The 9108-nt window shown below is 43.6% G+C and overlaps 1 pseudogene; it reads right to left on the reverse strand.

Annotated features, from left to right (window-relative positions):
- Positions 1-2232: 2232 nt before the first annotated feature.
- Positions 2233-3959, reverse strand: LOC102948906 (annotated as a pseudogene).
- Positions 3960-9108: the final 5149 nt, after the last annotated feature.

A 9108-nucleotide genomic window follows, 5' to 3' on the forward strand; every position in this document is an offset into this window, starting at 1 on the left:
AAGTTGGCCAAAAGCTGTAGAATGTACTAGCTTTAAATATTTCCCGAAACCAAGACACCGAGTCTCCTTTGGCCTCAGTTTTTTCTATAAGATATTGGAACTGAGTCAGGTCAAACTAAAGGTCTTTCAGCTCTGAAAAATCTGTAACTTTCTGTTATAATGGGGGGTAGGGAATAGCTTGTAAGTTTGGAGATCTTGGCCCAATACAACCACCTTTATAGTTTTGTGACCTTGAGAAGTCACTTTCACTCCCTGGGTCACAATTTCTTTTCTTTAAAAGTTGGTTGGAGTACATGAGTTATAATTCTAAGATAGCTGTAAGATAACAATTAAGCCTTAGATAATTCTCCAAAATAATCTGTTAATATGTATAGTATGAACAAGCTGAGGTTGATCACAATTTCCTGTTGACTTGGGTTTGCTGGCTTAAGAGTCTATAAGCAGCATTTGGTATGTTGGTGTTTAATGGATATGACATTTCATTGCACCAAATGGGAATGGAATATTTTTAGCACAGAATTCGCTAAGTTTTAGTAAAGAGGGCTTGTTCTGTGAATGGAGTGTGAACAAGCAAAGATACTATTTTAAAAGACCAAATATAACCCCCCTCCCCATCACAAAATAGTCATATGTGTACATATTTTCACCACAGAGCTTGAAGAACTTACCCCTTTTTGTATTTTCTAAAAGGCAGTATTCCATCTACTTTAATAACTATGCTGGCTCACACACATTCCTCCTGTCTTTGCATGGCCTGCATACTTATGATTAGTAGGCTAGAAGGTGCCTGGGTGGCTTAGTCAGTTAAATGTTAGACTCTTGATTTCAGCTCAGGTCATGATCTCATGGCTGGTGGGGTCAAGCCTGATGCTGGGCTCTGCCCACTAAACACATGGAGCCTGCTTTGGATTCTCTCCCTCTCTCTCTCTGTCCCTGCCCCTACTCACATGCGCATGTGCATGTGCTCTCTCTCTCTCAAAATAAATAAATAAACCTTAAAAAAAATAGGCTATCACACTCTGCACTGACAATGCAGAGTCAGCTTGGGATTCTCTCTCTCTCTCTCTCTCTCTCTCTCTCTCTCTCACACACACACACACACACACACACACACACACACACACACATGTTCTGAGTCTCTCTCTCTCAAAACAAATAAACTTTAAAAAAATTGGGCTAAAAATATTGTTAATGATTGAAGGCAATAATGATAATAGCTACCATTTATTGAACACTTACTATGTGCAGAACATATGCTATTTCATATGTATTTAGCCATTCAACCTTGCACCAATGTTATTATTCTCAGCATTTTCTTAAGAAAAAAATGGAAGTTCAGAGAGGTACAGAAGCCTGCCCAAGGCATGTAGCTAACAGACAGCAGAACCAGGGTTCAAACCAGGTCTCTCTGCAATCAGAACCCTAGTGATTGACTTACATTGATGTACTTATACTGATTGTTATCAGTCAGGATAAGGTGGGTTATTTGGTCATACTTTGGTGGCACTCAAATACTACTGGCTTAAAACAATAAAGACTTATTTCTTGTTCACATTACTGACAGCACAGTTCCAAGTCATCACAATCTGCATACACGGATGCGTGCATTGATGAGATAGCCACCAAACGGGGCATTACTACATCAGAGGGGAAAAGAGCCATGGCAAAGTATGCATGACTGCTACAACTGGTTTTGGAATTCTTTATCTGATTTTTAAAAACTATTTTCATTTTCCCCCCACCCTTTTTTTTAAATTTTACAACCATGCCTGGCTGGCTTGTTTTATTGGAGAAGGGCATGTGGAGTTAACAATGTGAAGATAGTTGGGACCTGAGGTCCGGAAGAACACCCTCCCCTCCCCATACATACGAACTGTCCCAAATAAAAAATAACCAACTATGGGAGAGCAGCTAAGACAGCGACTGAGGGTAGGGAAGGGAACATGGAACCCAAGGGCCACAGGAGAGACCATGCATGGGCTGGGAGGGCCCAGAGGCAGCCTCAATATGAGGAACGTGAGTGAGAGTCTCTCTACCTTCCACATAGGTCTATATAAATAGAAGTTGTTCACCTTCCCCTATTCTCCCCTCTGTTCTGTACTGCTCACTGTGGCCCCAGCTCCTCTGTTCACAGGTGGGCAAAGGAAAGGGATGATGGGCAAATCATCACTGAATTGTGATCAGACCCACACATTCACCAGCTCTCGGATCTTTTGTGCGTTACAGGATTCTTTATGTGCTGAGTACCTGGGGGTCCTTCTGCATCTGTTCCAGGATAAGCTGCATGGCGGGGTCACTCATTACCTGCTGCACCTCTGGTATGTGGTGTCAGTTGTGCTGGGCCATCATATGGTGTTGGTAACTGTCTGCAGCCTCCTTACAGTTGGCATCCAGTTCTAAGGCTTTCTGGTAGACATCCACGGTTTTCCTGTAGTTCTTCATCTCTTCTAGGGCAGATGCTTTCCCTGTGAAACACTTGATGGAGGTTGGCTCTAGCTGGACACATTCCTTACAGTCCCTGAGCACTAGCTGAGACTCCAGGAGTTTGGTGTAGCAGGCAGCTTGATTGCTGTACAATTTGGAATCCCTTGGGTTCCATTTGATGGCTTCTGTATAATGCTTCACAGTCTGGGGATCCTCCCTTTCTGAAAACATTCATTGCCTTTGTTCTTCTCCTCTATAGGTCAGTCACCTTTGCTCCTTTCTCTGCTTGTTGGCGTTTCTTTTTTTTTTTTTAATGTTTATTTATTTTTGAGGGAGAGAGAGAGAGAGAGAGACAGAGTACGAGCAAGGGAGGGGCAGAGAGAGAGGGAGACACAGGATCAGAAGCAGGCTCCAGGCTCTGAGCTGTCAGCACAGAGCACAACACAGGGCTTGAACTCACAAACCGTGAGATCATGACCTGAGCCCAAGTCAGATGCTTAACTGACTGAGCCACCCCAGTACTCCTGCCTGTTGGCATTTCTTGAGCACATCTGGGGTTCAGTGCTCTGCCAAAGACTTGTTATAGAAATGGGTGGCATCCTTGTACTTTTCTTCTTTGAAGTAGGCGTTGCCAACTCGAGCATAAGCTTTGGCAATCTGTCGATATTCTTCTTGATTTTCTCACTCCACTTTGATGGCCTTCTCACAAAGCTCTAGGCATTTACTGTAGTCGCCCTTCTCGAAGTACACAGATGCTTGATTGGTCATGTAAGTCCTGTTGGTGGGGTCCAGGTCCCTGGCTCTGTCGTAGTGCTTCAAGGCTGTATCAAAGTCTTTCTTCGTGTAGGACTCATTCCCCAGCTCCTTCTTTTTCAGTGCCTGCTTCTTATTCTCTGGAAGATCTTCTTCCATTGGCTCTGGCTTGGTATCCTTTTTGGGAGGAGGTAATGGTGGAGGTATTGCACCTTCCTCCTCCTCATCCATACTGTCCCGATCGACTCCCAGGAGGACACTGAGAGTCTTCATGACCTGGGGATCTTGCAGTTTCATGCCCAGGTCAGATGGCTTGTTTCACAGCTGCTCTATCATTTCCTGGTAGGTAGGATCAGTGAGCATTGTCTTTGTCCTGGGATCACTCTCCAACTTCTGATACAGATTGGATATGTTGAAAGGGTTCATGGAACCTCCTCTCTGCCACCTGGGCCTCCATATTCTGTAAGCCCTCTTTCAGCTGAGATTATTTGCTTAATGTTCTCAACCTTCTTTATAGGTTCACTTGGCTTCTTCAAATCGGTTTAAGAACTCAAGAGCTGCTGCTTTTCGTGAATAGCCCTTGCCTCCATCAGGCTTTAAGTCAATGGTTTTATAACCATCCTCATAAGCTTTCTGGCATAGGCCACTGAGCAATTGCTATAGAGCATGTGGTTCTGGGGATCTAACTTAATTGCTTTAGAACAGCACTATAATGTATCATCAATGTTGCCAGCTCTCAGGGCCTTATTGCCCTTCTCTTTTAGCTTATTTACCTGCTCCATAGCCTGGTCCAGAACCGCATTGAATCGATTCTATCCACTTCACATTCCCAATTCTTAAGAACTATTTGCATTTAATACGTGGATAACTTTTTTAAAGGGAAGTTTTCCCCAAAATGGAGCTTAAAAGGGCCTAAGCTCCCCCCACCCCACCTCAGCCATCTCTTGGAGATGTCACTGTTGGTTTGATGAAGATTTTACTATCTTGTCCTCCTAATCTGAGTCCAGTATGCCCTGGAGTCATCAATGATATGAGCCAGATGGTCATGTTTATAATATTTACACTGGTGTAGGGGCAAAGTGCAGACCACTTTTATATACACACATCTGCCAAAAGGTTCTTCCATGACAAAGAAGAAAGGTTACATGGTAGGTGGATCCTCCCAGAAGTACTGCATTAGTGTGCTAAGAAGGGCCAGAGGGGCCAGCCTAAGATTCTGAGGAGGTCTACAATATACTATAAAATCTGGCAGGTATACTGGTTCCTGGTAACCCAGCACATTGGGCTATCTAAACCCAGTCTCCTTTATCCCCAGGATGCTTGATTTCACCTCCATCAGCATCTTTCCAAATCTTCTCCCCTTTACTTTCAGTTTAAAAGGTCAACCTGATGCTGAGATTTGAGATTTCTGCAGTGCTCAGGTACTGCTTCAAGGATGCTCTAGCAGATGAATCATAATAATAATAATAACTATTATTATGCTACAAAAAGTGGCTTTGTGTTTAGAGGCCCCCAAATAGAAACTATCATAATATGCGGGGGCAACGTCAAGAGATATCACCGTTGATAACAAATTGAATGAGTCAGGGCATATTTGATGAGCTCAGACATTTCCTGCACATATTTCAGGGCCTTTCCCAGAAATAACCCATTATCCATTGTGATGGGTGCCAGAATCATTCACTCAGACATGTTAGATAAACTCTATGTGGAAGCTGCAACCTGGCCCCATGCCACCTTCCTTAATAATAAGACGGTTTGGTTCTTACTGTGAATTGTGGAGGAAGAAGAGTTGAAGGGTAAGAATTGCAGCCTCCTGGGGGAGAGGGACATGACCGATGGTTAACAAGCCGAACATGACCACTGTGGCCAGCAGAGGGCAGCAGAACCAGATTACTTGTGCAGGTGGCTCCAGTGACCCTGTGGCCACTACTGTGAACATCTGTGCTCCAGGAGACCAGGACGACACAGGGTAGTCCCTAGAAAAGGTACAGCTAAAGTGGGAAAGGAGGTTTGGGGAAAGAGATTTCCTTCCCATTGATGATATTCTTTCCCTGAAATCAATCCACTGGCCTGCCTCCTGGAAAATTAATCTTCCAAAGGCTGCTCATCCCAAGAGGAACAGTCAGAAAAGCAATTTAAATCACACAGAGCTAAAGACTAGAACATAAATGTCTAATGACTCAATCAAGATATAAACAATTCATTAAATTCAGCCTGTAACAGCCACCATCCTTCCCTATGCCCTAACAGATTTACCATTGCATTGCTTGTGCCACCAATGTCCACCACCTCCACAACAAAGACACATACTATAAACACTTTGCTCTCATCTTCCCAGTAGATCTCTTGCCCTCCGTTTTCTTCTCCAGAAGGTCAGTGTTCTTAATCAGAGGGTAGTGAGTATGGGCAATGGGCAATACACACAAAGAGAGGACCTGTTTCATCCTCCCTTTCTTCTTTGGTTAAGCCAGAGATGACTCAGTATAGTTGAATTTTACTGTCCTTGAACACAGCAAGACTCCTTAAACTTCACGAGTAGAGGAGGGTCAAGTAGGGCATACCACTAAGAATTATTGCTATTATGATGATTGTCCCAATGAGTGTGGGTAGATGCTCAGATGCTTAAAGGAAATTACGGCTAATTTTGTTATCAAAAATGTAAGTCTAATCAGGTAAAAATGTTGATGTCAATGTATTTTCAGCCCTTCCCCTGGCCCTATGAGCTAAAGAAGGTTCTGCTTTTTTCTATTCTGTTTCTTCCTTTCCCACGCTTCTCCCAGCAGGGTCCTGTTTTGGGGACTCTCATGAAGCCGTACTGAAAAAATAACATAAAGAAACTCACAGGGCAGGCTGAAGGAGGATGTTCAAATCTGTGTTTTAGAAGAGAGAGGCCCAGAAGCAGCTGTGGAAGGGGAGTGGGTGGGTGAGGACATGGGGATTCTAAGTATTTCTGTGGGTTACAGCCTTTCATGACATTAAAAAACATGTTGTTGTACCATTGTTCATTTGGTGCAAGTCTTCTTTGAGAATGGACATTACGAATCATAGTTTCAATAGAATTACAGAAGACACTAACACAATTCTGCCTCTTCCTTGCAGTGATCATTTGCATAATTTGAGTAGGTTATCCTGTAGTGCATGAGGAGCATGGAAAATTACCTAACTCACAGAATCTCAGTGTACCAAAAACCGAGCAAATCAAAAGCCAGATACTTAACCAAAACTCTGCTGTTTCTCATCTCTGCTTCTGTGTTATTGTACCTAGGGCTTTTTAGAATCATTTTTGCTGCTTGAAAACTGTTGGAGACTTTTCCACTCCATCTCTCTTGCAAAGTTTCTTCTTCTGGGGACCTTTAGTTTTACCACCTCATGACACAGTTCAAGGCTGTCCTGCAAAACCTCTCACTGGGACCTAGACTGACCAGGCTGATGCTTTACACACTGAGGCCTCCCCCACATGACAGAGCCAGTGTTCTTGGTTTGGTTCCTTTTTTCTGTCCTGAAGGGACCCTTTTAACTTCCAGAATTGGAGGCATTTAAAGAAGAAGACAATTGCTGGGTGTTATTATAGCCTCAAGGCCAAAAGGCACTTAATTAATTAAATGTTACATGTGGATTTAGGATGACAGCCGAGTAAGAGGCATGGGGACAAGAATGGCTTTTCCTCCCAAAAAAGGAAAACCAAATAAAGAGGTAACATTACCTGGAGAAAATCTCCTGGTTACAGATAGAATTTTGATATCTGAGCAGCTGGGATTTCCAATCTCTCTCTCTCCCTGATTTTTTTCTTCATTGGAGGAAGATGAGGGCAGAGATAATTGAGAGGAGCTGGAATTCACTGGGGAAATTACCTCAGAAGCAAGCTATGGAAGAGGGCACCACAGAAACAGGTCCCCATGTAACCATGGTGACAAGCAGAGGAAGGAAAGGGTGGGGAGAAAGGGAGCAAAGAGCCAGTACAGATAGAGGGCAGGAGGGAATGCGGGGAGGGGAGGGGAGGGGCACCCAGGTCAATGAGTGAGTGACAGGAACTTTTAAGCTAAATTCAGGTTTTTAAAGGAAGAAAGAATTAATTTGTAACTGCAATTAACTAGGAAGGCAGGATGTATGTTACACCATGGATTCTTTTTACATTTAGAAAGGGTTTTTAAACGTTTCTAGAGTTTAGCTACTTTAACAAAGCAAGATTAGGAGTGAACAGTAGAAAGTCACGGCTGAGCCGGGGGTGAGGTGGGGAAGGATGGAATAGAAACGAAGGTACACTCCCAGAGACTGCAGTCATCCAGAGTCCACAAAGCACCCGGCTGCCTCCTGGTGGCAGCTGTCCTCCCAGAGATTCCCCTACTGAGGCTGAAGTGGAAAAACCAACGCCATAAGGACGGAATGGCCACATTTAACAAATACAAATACAGTTAATTTCCAATGTCAGATAAACAGCAAATAATATCTTAGTAGGTTTGTGTTCCATGGCAACCCTAATAAGGTGGTACCCACTAATTAAATATCATCTTGTTCTCTCATCCCCTATATATTTAAAAAAGAAAGGAGAGAGGGGCGCTTGGGTGGCTCAGTCCCACAAGCATCTGTTTCAGCTCAGGTCATGATCTCAGTGTTCGTGAGTTCGAGCCCCACATCGGGCTCTGCGCGAACAGTGCAGAGCCTGCTTGGGATTCTCTCTCCCTCTCTCTTTGCCCCTCCCTCACATGTGTGCGTAGGTGCGCATGCACTTTCTCTCTCTCTCAAAATAAATAAATAAAGAAACTTAAAAACAAAACAAAGAAAGGAGAGAGGCAAAGAAGGAGAAAAGGGAGGGAGGATCTAAACACTAAATGGTTACTTTCTCTGTAATTATCAACCCACACTCCATTCCTTCTTGCTTTCCTCTCTCCTCATCATCATAGAATATTCTCTATTCCCTACACAAAGCCTTCAAACAATCAAATCCGAACAAAGCCACACACAATCAAACCAGACCTCTCTGGTTCCTGCAACATCACACTGTCTTTTCCAGGGTGTTAGTTGTGTGTTATGGCGCCTCCTCCAGCCTCACCTGGGGCCTCCACCCTGACCTCACTAATCTTTCTTGCAGCTGCTGGTTGTTCCTGCCGATCTGCACCTGTACCTGTTGACCCCACCTCTGAGCTCCCTGCTGGCACTTTGTCAGTCCCTTGTCTACGGTTAATGCACAACTCTTAAAGCCTCCACCAGTTAGGTGGCAGGTATCAGTAAATCCTGTCACAGCAACATTTCAACAAAGTGTTTTACAAAAAATCAATGCCTATGGTTCAGCAACGGTAATGACTTTGATGGATGTTTCTCACTCATGCCACCTCAGCTCCAGCCCTAACCAAACACCACTATGGAAAAGACCAAACAGAAGACAAGAAATTGGTTCACACATCACCTTAAAACTTCAATCAGATCATGTTATTTGGTTTAAAACCTTCCACTGGCTATCTCATTACATTGAGAATAAGACACAAAATGCTCACTATGGCCTGTAAGTTCTGCAGGATTTTCCTCTACCCACACATCTCACTCCATCTATGACTCACCCACTGTTATTCAGCCACGTGGAACCCTTTTCTGTTCCTGGAAAATGCCAGGCCTTGTCTTGCCTCCGGATCTTGCTCTTGCTTTCCCTTCTGCCTGGAATGTTTTCCTTGACCAGATCTTTGGTTGGACAAATCATTCTGATCCTTTGGAACTCAGTTCTGGGGTGCTAAGTACATTCTACATTATCTTGAAATTTGTGTGCTTTATTGTATGAATGTCACAACCCAGTGAAAGATAACATATTAAGTGGGACACCCTAGTAATTTATTATCACATCACCCTCTTTATTTCCTTCCTGATAATGATCACAATCTAATGGTGATGTTGATTTGTTGGCTGTCTGTCTTCCCCAAATCAGAGTTGGCAAAATGA

Source organism: Panthera tigris, chromosome D2 (assembly GCF_018350195.1).
Source record: "Panthera tigris isolate Pti1 chromosome D2, P.tigris_Pti1_mat1.1, whole genome shotgun sequence".
Lineage (NCBI taxonomy): Eukaryota > Metazoa > Chordata > Mammalia > Carnivora > Felidae > Panthera > Panthera tigris.